Source organism: Rattus norvegicus, chromosome 9, assembly GCF_021556685.1.
Source record: "Rattus norvegicus strain SHRSP/BbbUtx chromosome 9, alternate assembly SHRSP_T2T, whole genome shotgun sequence".
Lineage (NCBI taxonomy): Eukaryota > Metazoa > Chordata > Mammalia > Rodentia > Muridae > Rattus > Rattus norvegicus.
Genome location: NC_141542.1, coordinates 89,742,931 through 89,757,031, shown reverse-complemented (window position 1 = coordinate 89,757,031; position 14,101 = coordinate 89,742,931). Strand labels below are relative to the sequence as shown.

At 43.4% G+C, this 14,101-nt stretch overlaps 1 long non-coding RNA gene across 2 annotated transcripts; it reads right to left on the bottom strand.

The window, feature by feature from the left end:
- Positions 1-5,380: 5,380 nt before the first annotated feature.
- On the bottom strand, positions 5,381-14,087 carry LOC102548134 (uncharacterized). 2 transcript variants are annotated; one of them, XR_015629636.1, is made up of 4 exons: positions 13,999-14,087; positions 12,021-12,081; positions 6,125-6,451; positions 5,381-5,561 (listed from the first exon to the last, which is right to left on the bottom strand). It is a non-coding gene; the product is annotated as an uncharacterized LOC102548134 (long non-coding RNA). The 2 variants fall into 2 exon arrangements; XR_015629637.1 differs by lacking the exons at positions 12,021-12,081; positions 13,999-14,087 and adding an exon at positions 7,664-9,034.
- Positions 14,088-14,101: the final 14 nt, after the last annotated feature.

The following is a 14,101-nucleotide window of genomic DNA, read 5'->3' as shown; positions in this document are numbered from 1 at the left end:
GACCTAGCCATTCCACTTCAACAGTTAGCTGTAATACACTAGGTTGTTTTGTTTTTAAGAACAATAGTAGATTAAGGTAGAAGCCCCTGCATGTATTTTAACAAAAACAAATCATTGGAAATAACACTATACATCATGGTTGGTTAATAGAGTATGTAAATCCAAATCATAGAGTGTTTAACAGGAGACAGAGGGAGGGAGAGGGAGAGGGGGAGGGAAAGAGGGAGAGGAGGAGGGGGAGGGAGGGGGAGGGAGAGGGAGAGGGAGAGGGAGAACAAAGGTGCAGGGCAGCAGGAAGGAGGCAATTCACACTCCTAGGTGAAGCTTTTCAGAACAGAGGGAATCATGGGTAAGAGGTTGACACATTCTTCAGAACTGCTCACAGGATAGCCAGCTGGATTGAACCCACTTCATCCACAGCAGTGACCAGCTTGCTAACATATTCTTGTGCTCTCCCTTTTCTGACCCACACACCCTTCTCCCTTCCTGCCTTCTTACAATGCACTTCTCCTTAAGAAGCCTGAATTCACACCCTTACCTTAAGCTTCACTGGAAGGTGAGATAAAATTAAGTCATCCCCCAAACACAATGTCCCCTTTGGCCCAGTTATTTATTAGGTATCACAGACTCAGGAAGCTAAGTAGAAAGAACTTCAATTCAATCCCTCGGTCTAAGCAAGAAAACACAAAAGGAAATTATGGTTCTCTGCTTGGAACAGGGGGGGAATTACAGTGGAATACATGCAATCTGATTCAGTGAGTTATTTTGTCAGAATCCAACCATATCACTGTTGCTATACTGCCAAACACTTAGGCACCCAGTGAGGTCAGACCTGATCCTTGTCCTCCAGGAGCCCCCAATGCTGGAAAGACCCTCAGAAGGCCAGAACCCATTTATGGCATCTCCTCTGCCCTACACAGTTCTCTTGCTGTCCCAGCTACTTTGTAACGGATTGGCCTTAGAGACCACGGCATCCAGCAGTGTAAAGGATAGAAAGGCTACAATGTTACTAGCCCCATGAATCCAGGCCATACCCATACTTGGGGGGGGGGGTGGGTGTCTCTCTTCTCCTTGGTTAAATTCCTAGAATTTCTTTATGGCTCTCAAACTGTGCCCAAAACAAAGCGGTCTCATCAGGTGTGGAAGTCTGAGGACAAGCTCCAAGGGAAGATGGTCACTCTTCTATGCCCTGCTGGGTTCTCACACTTCTCTTTATTACGGAGAACATCAAACTCACCTCGAACCAGTTGTTGGATGTGGACAAGCAGGATGCAGGACCAGCAGAGACAATGGTACCCTCCATCAGGATTTAGAACAGAAGTTACAAAGTCACTTAGAGTTCAGGAAGGCTGTGTAAGGACTGTGGGCAGGGGTGTGTGAAAAATGAGGGCTCCAAGAAGTGAGGATCCAGTGTGACAGACATTGCATTTTTTAAAGCCAAAATGGAGTAAAAAAAATGTAAATTTCACATTAAAAAAAAAAACCCATCTGACCTTTTCTTGGTTAGCAACTAACTTAAATGCTTATCCTGTATTGACCCACATAGTAGGACAGAAAAGATACATTTGTCCTCTAAGCCACCAGCTAGGAATGTTTCAGCAATGAAATTGTCTGTTGCAACTGGAGCATGTATTGAAAGCCCATAGAAATGCACAATTATAAAATATTGAAAAGCAGAAAAACAAAGGAAGATTTTTAAGGGATGAATTCTAAATAGACATGAGGAACTCAAATTCATGAGTTCCTAGTGTTCTATTGGGGCCCGGCTGCATCATCTGGCATGAATACAGGATCATGTGACTGCAATGTTATGGCCAGTATTGTCACACAAGTCCTCATCCTATAAATAGTCTATTGGCTGAGTTTGTCCTCTCATTGGCTTAACTGCCTGAGAAGCATCTGGTTTGGACCAGTAGGTTCTATGCCCCTCCAACCTTCTCCACTCCCACACAAATGATTCCATTAATAAATTTAAAAAAAAAACTACCATCCCACTTGAAAAAAAGTAGCAAGAGCCCATTGTACAAAGAGATCCAAAAGAAAGATCTTCAAAGGAAAAATACCACAACAGTTCGTGGACCTCTTGGGAAAATGAAGCAAAAACTGACATACCATTATGAAGTACAAAAATCCAATCTCCCAGGAACCAGAGATCCAAGAGTGGGGACATGACTGAAGGGTGTCTCCAGCCCCCTTTCTCATTAGTGCTTTGTTTTTTAATACATTTTGATCTTATCTTTTCCCTTATCCAGCTCCCAGATTACCCAATCCCCCTACACACCTAAATTCATGGTTGTGCTCTTTCTCAAAAAAAAGAAAGAAAGAAAGAATATCAAGAGAGAGCAATAAGCATGCATAAGAGAGAGGGAAGGTGGGGGAGGGAGAGAGACTGAACCATAAAGCCCATTGTGAAAAGGGGGGGGGGGGAATGGGGCCAGGCTTGGGTCATGGTTGCTGTATTCAGTGACACTCCGCTGAACATTTTTTTTCCTTTCCTGGCAGCCACAAATAGCTTCTTGACTAGGGCTGGGACCTTTTTTTTTTTCCGGAGCTGGGGACCAAACCCAGGGCCTTGTGCTTGCTAGGCAAGCGCTCTACCACTGAGCTCAATCCCCAACCCCCGGGCTGGGACTTTTACAGCCACCTTTCCTCGTTAGTGCTAAGAGTTTGATGTGAACCTCTACAGGTGCTGTGTGTACTGTCACAGTCCCCGGGAGTTCAAATGTGACGGTCATATTGTGTCTACAAGACGCCAAGTCGTCGAAAATTGAGATCACAGTTACCTCAGTGATATAAGATAAATAAAACATGATTAGTATTAGTTCCAGAAAAGCTTGCTACACTACCAGCCCACAGGCCCAAACCCAGCCTACATACATTGTTACAGTTCTGTAACAATGAATCACAGCCACGGCCATTAACTTACTATAGCTGGTCTCACCTGTATAGGCTAACACTGTGCTACCTTTTAAATGTCTATCGTTTTCTAGAACTCACAGAAAACTTGGGTCATAATTGGTTGCTTCCTCCAGGATTTTTGAGCAATAAGTCTTTTGGGATGCCTTATACACTGGAGTTAAACTCTTGGATGCCAAAGTTCTCTTCCACAAAATCTAGCTTCTCTAAAGGTTTCAGGATTTGGGCACCTGTTGGATCTTCTTGCACTGTTTGGCGTTTACTTGTATGTTTGTTTTGTGGTGCTGAGTAGAAACCCTGTATCCATGCACAAGCTAGACAAGTGCTCTTCTGTGGAACTGTAGCTCCCAGCCCTGCTGCCTTCCCTTAGAGGATGCAAACATATATGTCATGGCACAGGGGTAAACACAGCAACATTACTCGGCAGTAAAGAAACTCTGTGGAAAACTTACAAAACTAAGGAGTATAGAGGCACAAAACAGCAAGGAAGGCTATTTGCTTCTATCTTTGCTCTCTCTGAGGTTACTCTGACCATCGGTTTCCATAGAGCTACCATTGCCTACCATGAGATGTGCCTGTCAAATATTGCTGGTCCCTGATAAGTAAGCTTAAAATCTACCATTGCCTGAATAAAGACCTTTCTGAGCTCAGTATAAAATGTGGGATTCCCTTCATCAGCAGGGCTTTTCCTTCTCGGACCTTGACTGGGGAGCTCGAAATCCCAAACCCTCTACCTGCAGAATGTCATATTGCCTTGGTGCTTCCTTTCTCCCAATAAGAAACCTGTTCAGTAAACACACAAGATTGCTGGGATGCCTCCCATGCTAATGAGGTTTCTCAGAACCTTAGCCTTCAGCCAGTGACCTTTGTCCCCCTGGATATTCCTACCCACTTCTCTAAAACTATATAATCCTTGATTCAGCCCACATAAAGTTGATGTCTCCCCGAAGCTGATCCTGGAGTGTTGTCATTTCTGTTCACACTCACAGGCTGTCCGAAAGCCTGTTTGTTGACTCTGCTCCCTTTGTCCTCGTGGGCTGGTGGGCAACAACCACAGAGAGCAGGGAGGACCACAAAATATCACTACTATCATCAAAAGACCAACTACTTTCCTATAGTACTATTCCAGTACACTGCACCCCAAGATTCTCTGCTATTGGGCCCAGAGACTCTATCATAAAGTCTTCAAACAATACAGCACCATTTCTCCCCAACCTCATGCCAAGTCCAAATATGATGACCAAAGTGCAAAAGTGCTCGTCAGAGAAGCCTAGGAAACTGAGCCTAGGCTCTGCGAACCGCCTAAGTCGGCCGAACCCCAAGAGGCAGCACCTATCTAACCTTTGCCACTTTCTCTACCTTTCATAGTCTAAGGAAGAGTTTTGAAAAGCCACTTCTGAGACCTCACACTTACAGATTAGTTTTGGACTTGCTGGTTTGAGAGGAAGATGTGTGTGTGTGTGTGTGTGTGTGTGTGTGTGTGTGTGTGTGTGTGTGTGTGTGTATTAAAATATATATATATATATTATACCATATATATATGGTAAGGCATAGTATGTGGATGTACAGAGGCGGAGGTTGATGTCAGATATCTATCTTATCACTGACACCCACAGCTGGTACCCAAGGCTAGTCCAGTTAGCCAGCTTTGGTCCGGAAAGTCCTTGTCTCTGCCTCTCATGTGTTGGATTAAAATTGGGTCATCACACTCACTCATCGTTTTACCTGAGTTCTAGGGTTCTGAACGCTCATCGTTGGGCTTACACACCAAGCACTTTACACGCTATACCGCCTCCCTGAAACGCCTTGCCAATTTTTCAAAGCCACAGAAGAAGGTCCTCTGTGTAGAACAACGTCTGCAGTTTGTGAGGAATGACTTGGGGGTAGAGCTGCTAGCTCTGTGTAAATCACACATGATTCAATTATACGAAGAATACCACATATCTGTATTTCATCCCCAAGTTGTCCCAACACGCATCAGAACTGGGCACACTATGAGACATTTGGGGATGTTGCCCTTTAAAGATGTTCTGAACAGGCACATATTGCTGTAGGATAACTACCTTTGCTCTTATCCTTATACTAGAGTTGGAATGATATGGCTTGTTCTTAGAAATAGATGCTTCTCCATTGCGGCCAACAGATGACTAGAAGTGTAAGCTGATGGAGCCGTTTCACACCACCTCCACCAGCACATACTACCCAGTATTTTGGCCCAGTTTATAGAGGTTATCAAACTAAGGCCTTTTCCGAGCCAGAGAGCATCTCAACTTATTCCAAACCAAAGCCCAACTATGAATTTCATTAGTAACCTTCCAAACAAGAAAAAAGTGACATATTTCCTCTGACTCACGTCTCTCTCAACCTACCACACCCTACTATCTTATTACATTAAAAGGGGGGGATCATGGGTGCTCCAGGGACCACAGATAACTTCTTAACTAAATAATTACACTCAAAAACATTTTTTCCAAGAAAGAGGAGGTTTTATTTAGAGACCCTGGGGTGGAGTAGCAAGCTCAATGATGATTATGGTGGTCTTGGGCTTGCAGCGGGAACCAGTGTTCTTTGAATCAACGGGAACAAATGTAACTTGGTACTTCATGGTATCAAGCAGCTTCTTCAGCCAAAGAATGTGTACCTCACTGAGGAGACAAATGAGGAGCTGTCAGGGAACACTGGAAAGGGCTTTGTGTTCTTCAAAGGGACCTTACTAACACTGTTATCTGGAAATCCCGTCAAAGACAAGGTCTCAAAGAATTTCAGAGCCCACCTTCAAAGAGGTAGGGCCAATGACACAGTGTCTCCTACTGAGTGGACAAGAGAGAGGGAGGGAGAGAGAGAGAGAGAGAGAGAGAGAGAGAGACTTTACAGCACAATGACAGTAAACACAGGCATCTGGTTCTTTGTGTACAAGTAGGAAAAGAGTTGTGCAGTTTAAAGTAGAGGAGCAGGTGGAAAAGCAACTAAGGCAGAATTTTGGAAGCTGCGTAATGACTTACTTTATGCCCTAAGCTTGCAAGGGGGTCTAACATTTTGATATTCTGGTGCATTTGTCAACAAATGTCTTTGGGCACGTTCATAGCTGTCATACAGTTTGGACATGCCTACTTCAGATAAAAGTGTCCTGTTTTAGAGAACTGGCCAAGCCAAGATGGTAACTACAGTTTTGAGAGTCCCTTTTGTAATGAGAAGGCGTCATCAGTACCTTTTCTTCCTTTTCTGGCATGATTTCTTTGCTTTGTATCTCTTTGGGAAACCCTTCATGTAACATTTTGGACACCAACATGTACAGACTTTTGCCATCTTCTCGAGGTCCCAAACTCTGGTCAGCAGTGAGGTTCCAGTTGAAATAATGTTCAATGGCTGCTCTTCCCGACATCCCTTTCCCTCACCCCAAGTCCATCAGTCCAAAGCAGCCCAGCCATCCTCCCTTTATAAGTGACTGTGACACGGACTCTCCCAGAGAGGGCCTGGTGACTGAAGAGGCACTGTCACAATGGCCGAAAGTCAGCACGAAAGCTTGCTTGGGTGGCTGGGAAAGTATGGGGATATTTCATTAAAGTCAAGCAAATACTTTTGAGACCTCCTTAAATTGACTTGATACTCAATCAGTATTCACATAAGAACTTTATATGAATGATTTAAACCAAGTAAAATCCCCATGTGCCTTTCGAGCACAAGTCTGGCATGTTGGATAAGCATGCCCTATTGGTGTCAGTGTCTTGATTCTAGAAGGTTCTTGAGTGGGAACTTGAAAAACATTGAATTCTCAAAATGTATCTCCTGAGGTATAATCAACATATGAACTTCAATATTTCCAGGGAACAATTTGAGAACTTTTGACATTTATATATAACCAATGACCACACTGTCATATATCAAGGTAGTAAATGTATCCCTATGTCCTTCCAGAATGTTTCCCCTCTCCTTCTCCAGTCCTTCTCCAACAGTGTGGTGGCTAAACCTCTAAGCCAGCACCTTTATTAAAAGTCAACTACCCCTGTTTCTCCCAAAAACAACACAGAGATACAACTTTAAGCTTAAGCCAAATAGCTAAGGTATCATGTAAAGAAAAAATCAGGACAATCTAATATGAAATGTGACCTAAAGAGGTCTTTTGGGAGCTGGAGAAATGATTCAGTGGTTACGAGTACTGACTGCTCTTCCAAAGGTCTTGAGTTCAATTCCCAGCAACCACATGTGGCTCACAGCCATCTCTAGTGGGATCCAATGCCCTCTTCTGGTGTGTCTGAAGACAGTGACAGTGTACTCAATACACATAAATCTTTAAAAATCATTTTTTTAAAAAAGAGAACTTAGATTTCATGTGTGGTGAAGCCATAGAGTGTGGCATCCTTGGATTTTGGATTATATAAGTTATTTAATGAGTGTTAAGAATCGGATTTTTCCATGAGTAGATTCACTTATTGACTCTTCTTGTGTTAAATAATTTGGCTACAGAAGTGAAGGTAGAAAGGAGAAATGAAGAATATGAACTACATCTGCTAGGAATTACTGAACTTCTTCAACCAAAGAGTTATAGAGTTAGCCATGTTTTCAGGAAATTTCCCTGAGCAGCACTGAAAGAAAAATAACAAGGATTCTCTAAATGGGCTACCGGTTATGTTCATGTAAAGGTGGGCACCACAACTGCAGACTTAATAACTGTAAGAAAGAAAAGGAGAGAGTCCAAGAATGCACCCAGGGTCAAGTTGGCAATGAGGTCCTAAGATAAATCTCTAACCTTGAAAGCGTTGTCTAGAATTTCTTTACAAAGGAAGACAAAGGCAGGAGCTCCACACTTCTCTTGTCATTCATTCTTGGCAACCTTGGGTTTTAACCCCCGGAAGAGCAGAAAGGGGGGAAGAAGTGCAAGGGGCAGGAAGAAAGAGAGTGATGTGTACACTACATGCATACATGTCTACAAAGTGCCTGGGCTGAGCAAGGAGATGGGCAGGTGCCGGAGGCAAGGACTGTATGCATCACAAAGAGCCCAGGACTCAGAGGAACCCTAGGTTCATGCTGCTGGTGTCACTGGATATTTTTTTTAAACAAAAAGCCAGTGGACTTGTCTTATACCATGAATAAATACAATTGGCTTTGAGAGGCAGACACTTCCTGGAGCAGATGGTACAGAGAGTGACAACTAAGACAGGCCAAGAGCACCTGCATGTCACCTGAAGAGGTTTTTAGATTCTCCTACTTTAATCAGGAAACTGTTTTAAGCTCAGTGTTTTTTTTTCTTCTTTGCTTCATTACAGCATGAAGGAAATGTCCCTATACCATTGTGGAAGAGTGCACTCTGGAGGAAACACATTTCTGCTTGCGACAAAGTCCCCAACAGAACCCAGGCCATCTTGTACCATTACCCTTCACATTTCCATACTCTGATGAGAATAAGGCTGCTCTGTGTCCAGAGCTTCTTGACAATAAAGTCTAGCTACTGCAGCATTCCAATACAACTGGGTATGGTTCTGGTCCTTACCTCAAAACCTAAACTTTTTCTAGGCAAGTTACATGTGCTTTCCCAACACGGGGACATGAGGGGCATGGGTAAAATGTAAGCACTCCACGCCTCTGCTTACTGCTGAATCCTCCAACCATAAAGGACAGGAAAGTTACTCTGTTCTTTTTCATATCGTTCTGAGATTGTCACATATGACAATTCTACCAGGGGGTAGTGACAGTGTCAGTTCCATCGTTCTGTAGCCACAAGCAAACAGATACTCTGTGTCCCTCAGAACAAAACTGAGCTCTGACATCCCTTGAGCCAAGCCTGGTCAGAATGTTTTATAATGATTTTTTTAAAAAAAAATACAGTAGTAATGGTGATAAAGATATTTTTTGGTCCCTTAAGGATGCTTCTTAGAATATATCCTTGCTGTTAAGCGTTGTGTAACCACTTGTTACCTCCTCTGCCTGATGCCCCAGCACCAGCCTGGGGGTCACAGTGCTTTATATCAATTATGAAGGTATTTGTCTCAACATGGGGGAACCTCTGAATCTTTTCCCTTCTTAGTGGCAAATATTTGGGGGTGGGGGTAATTCTCATAGTAAATGATGTCCCTTGGGTGGTGGAATGAATTCTAGAAGGCAAGAAACCCAGCACATTGTTCTTGGAACATAAAGAGAATAAAGAAGTAGGGAAATCCATGGGGTATGAGGAGAAAGAACAAAGAAAAGAAAGTTCAACTGTGCATCGTGGCCCGCGGCAGGAAGCCTGAACGGGGATGAGCAATTCTAGGCATAGTGTCTGACTTTGCTTATAATTTGTGACTTTGCCTAAGTTAACTTCATCCTGGGTCTATTCGCTATGTTCTCTAGAAACCCCCCCCCAACTCAAATGTCCCTGCTCCAGTAGATAAATGGATTAAAACATTCATTCCTCAGTCACATGTGTAGGTAATGTAACACACATATGAAATTTAAAACATGCCTTTCTGACAGCCTAATATGTGGCCTGAATTTTGCCTCTATCTAAACATTGCCAAGGAATTCTGACAACTGGTATATTCTTTAGATGCAGACTAAGGTTAGTGGGGGCAGGAAAGTGGTCAATGTTATCTGGGACCTTCTGAAGCATGAAATTTGGCTTTGCTTTGTGTATAACCATACCATGCAGGTTATTATTAGTGATGGCTTCTGGGAAAGCAAAGTGAAGTCCAAATAAATCAGATATTTATTCCCCTGGAGGACCAACAGATTTATTGCCTGCCTCTACCAGAAAGACCACTTTTCCCAGCTCTTTCCTTTCATGTTTCTTCTACTATGTTCCAACATACATGTGAGAGAAAAGGCAGAGTGTAGAGTCAAGGCTGGACATGTTTTTAAGCCAAGTAAGAAACATTGTGGAGCCATGGGCAGTTTTTAGCCTTGAGAGCAGCAAGAGTCAGACAGCCTTGTCCCTTCCACTGTTTAGGTACATTTCTTTAGACAAAGAAGACCCTAAAATAAGCAGGACAAGGATTTACAAAAGGTCTCCCATAGATATTGAGCCCCTACCTTTTAACTGTTCAATGTCTATGTTACTAGATGTTTGTGGAAAGACAGAGGGAATTCTGTAGAAAAGATGGAAGGGGAGCCAGGCAGGAAAAAAGAAGGGGAGGGTGGGACACAATATCTGTAAAACCCATGTTCCAAAATATTTCCAGCATTTCGCGATTGAAGTGAACGGAGTGAAAGCCCCTCCTCTCAGAAAACCACAATTTGTTCTGGGTCTCCGGTCTCTCTAGATTGTCTACCTAAGATATTGGATATGTTCTGGGCTCAGAAGGCTCTGACCCTGACCTGTTTTCACCTTCCCTAGCCTCTCCCCCAATGGCCATGACATGTTTGAACAAAAACAGCAGCAGCAGTACACAGACAGGACGTACACGTGAGCAGAATAGAAGGTCCCCTCTCCCCAGCTGAAGTCAACATCTGGAAAAACTTAGATTTCAGAGAGGATCTCAAACTTAGTCACCACCCATGTGTAAGGACTGTCTGAAACTTTTCTATTCTCCCTCTTAATAAACTCCAAGTCCTAACTTGCTGGGTAGATCCATCCCTGTGAAGATGCCTGTTGGAGTCCTAATGAAAATCAGTAGAGTTCAGAGGTCAGAGAGGATCCAACTGGGGATATGCCTGTCACAACAGTAAGACTCTGAACTTGTCCTTTCTAAGAACAGAGCCAGTGAGAGAAAAGGCCTTAAACCCCTGAACTACAGTGTAATTAAGGACTACCATGCCATCCACCCACCTGTGGAAATTAATCTCTTTCTCCCCCCCTCTTGCCCTCACCCTTCTCCAATAACTATCAGAAGCTATTTCCTTCTATCTCCCAGAAATAAAAGGCACAAAAGCTGAATCCCAAAGGACAAGCCAAGGTGTGGAAGGAACAGATCTACCAGGCTCTTCCTCTGTGGCTTTACTTGAAGCAGCTCAGGCAAAAGTCCATTCTGTTTCCACACCAAAATTAGACAGCAGAAGCCAAAGTAAAGAGACAGTGAGCACACGGAGCTAACAGATGGTTCTTAATGGGATGGGTGTTTTTCTCTGAACCTGCTAAGGGTCAGGGGTGAGTTCACTGGTCTCTAAGCTGCCTTTGGCTGGCTCATTTCCACTGGGGCAGAAAGAGCTCAAAAGGGATTGATGTACAACCTTACTCTGTCCAGCCCAGGGGGTATGATATAAGAGCCAACCCTCAGACCCCCAGACCAAACCTTGCCTAGCCTGTGATGTGCTTCTCCACAAATGGCTCTCTGTGCCTCATGGTTCTCGGTAGGATGGCAGGAGTACAATTGAACCTGGGACCTTTCTGTTTCTTCTTCACCAGCTCTGAAATTCATTTGCTTTCCCCACTGCGATCTCAACTCACCTTGAGCAGAACAGCCTCTATGGAGGTAGAAGTTGGAAACTCTCCTTATAGGAGATAAGACATTACATTATCTCTCCATCTGACCAGTTCAAGAGAGAAGGTCTATTCACCTAATAATTCCATGAAAAGGATACACATCCCTTTTCAACAAAGGCCATCTCCCTGCCACCACCACCCCACATTCTACCAACTACTACTAGAAACTACTTCCTTTTGTTCATCAGAAACTTAAAAAAAGGAACAAAACCTGAGTTCCATTGGATAAGGCAAGGTGTAGAATAAAGACAGCCACAGTTGGGGGAGAACATTTGCTATGGGAAAGTGTTGGTAACTCTGAGAGGACCACCATGGTTGCCAACTCATCTCAGAGACCACCCAGTCACCTAATGCAGCCTGCTTATTTTAGAACAATAGAGATGAGTCTTGAGAAATCCAACCAGTACCAGAACCAAGATGGACTGTCTTCTGTTGAAACCAACTTAACACCACACCAACACCACAGAGCAATCCAGATACAAAATGGGCTTTCACATAGTTTGTTGCCTCAATCTGAAGGGCAATGTTACAGGATAGTAGACTTTGAATAAAGGTCAAAGGGCAACAAGCATGTGAAAAGTGGGGTAAATCTTCCTTAGATTAGAGAAGTGGGAGAAATAGGGTTACTTAAGCAAATTAAATTCTATTCTCTTATCAAATGTGGAAACAAAGGCTCATTGAGACCCCATTCTATGGCAGAATCACTTACCACCAAGATCTAAGTAGCAAGCTAAGTCCTGGATTTCTTGGGGATGTGTGTTCTCATGGGTCTGTAAGAGGAAGAAGTGGCTGAAATGAACAGAGGAGTTTGAGATGCAAAAGGGCAGCTTTACCCTCTCTGTGGGAGTGAAAGTCACCAAGGAATCAGTAAATCCATTCTTAAGGAGTCTTTTTGGTTAGTGTGGAAGGGATCCTTTATATGATGATGGTTGGGAGAAAAGCAGTTGCCAAACCATCTTCAAGTGCACCAGGAAGTGCTAAGAATGTAAAGAGGCTGTCATGATGACCTGAAGTTAACAGGGAAAAGCTACAAAATCATGGGAGGAATCTGGCACTCAAAACATCCTATCATTTTTACCTATAAACATGAGAAATATGAGGCAAGTTGTTGAACTACATCCTTTTTTCTACTCCACCAGTTCATTAATAGATTTCAATAGCCTCCTATGTGTCTGCTCAGTTCTTGAAAAAGGATAATGGTGGTGAAGAGAGAATGAACTTTCAGTGTCTATTGAAATCTATTAATGAACTTGATATGAGTTATAAAGGCCAAAATGTTGACTGTGAAGACTTGCTTGTTCATATACTCAATAGTCATTGCTCGGTTCCTCTATTTAGAAGTCGCAAAAGCACTTCAAACCCACATTCAAAAGCCCAGGCTGATCCTGGAACCTCAAGCATCCATACAGCTGCATTACACAGAAACAGAGCACTCCCTGACACTATCTGTCCTCATCTCCTACATCCATCTCCAAGATTCAGTCCTTGTCTAGCTCTCTACCTCAACCAAAACATCCCCTTCACTCCCACAGCTAAGCCACTATAAAATACTTTCTCCTGAACAATGCACTGCCTTGGTATAGAGGTTATCTCTCAATCACTCACTCAACAGCATGAACGGGACTCACTGTAGTCTCCTGACCACTGGCATAATGGATTTCATCCACTAGGCTAAAAGGTCCATGCACACACGGGACTTTTTTTCTCATTTTACTAACCTTTTATTAACCACACCCCACTCACTGCCCCTCCTCTAAAAATTCCTTCCCCTTCCCCTTGTCCTTTGAGAGGGTAGGGGCTCCCTAGGTTTCCCCTCACCCTGCCACATCAAGTCACTGTTGGAAATAGGCACATCCTCTCCCATTGAAGCAAGATAAGGCAGCCCAGCTAGAACATATCCCATAGATAGGCAACAGCTTTTGGAATAGCCCTGTTCTTATTGTTTGGGACCCTCACAAAGACCAAGCTGCACACCTGCTACATCTGGGGGAGGACTGGGGCTAGGTCTAGCTCTTTGGTTGGTGGTTCAGTCTCTGAGAGCCCCTAAGGTCTAGGTTAGTTGACTCTGTTGGTCTTCCTGTAGAGTTCCTATCTCCTTTAGGGCCCACAATCCTTCCCCGCCTCCCAACTCTTCCAGAAGAGTCTCAAAGCTCCACCCACTATTTGGCTGCACACACAGGATTTCTGTCTCTAAGCTATGTCTTTAGGTCAATTCCCTAGTGTCCAAACATGTGATATACATATCCTATGTAAGCAATAAATTTGTGACCAAAACTTAACAGATTTTGCATTCCAGGCTCCCAAAATGACAGGTGGCAATCTTTGGAGATATCTGTCACATCTGCCAGGGTTCTGGCTCTAATGGTTTGTAGCAGTAGAAGCTAGGAATATCAACAAAGATCCCAAAACACATGAAGCAAACTAAAACTTAACCCTGTCCCTGGTATCAAAAATGTAATAAAGATTGGGACCGAAACTTCCTATTTTTGACCAGCTCTCCTAGACTCAAGTGCTTATGGAAAAACATTTGCTTCCTGAGGATACTGTTGAGACTTACACATGCACACATACAAATATCTACACTCAGTGACTTTTAAGTTCTCTACAAACAAATATACTTTAATTAATGACCACTGGTAAAGCACTTCACAGGCCTAGTACAGGAATGGGAGTTAGATGTTTAATACCTGTCTGAAAAGCCGTCTTTAACCTAAAATGGGGACCAGACCAGCACTGAAGGGACTGCTTCCTTATTTCTTCTGTACCACCTAGGTGTATGTATGTATGTAG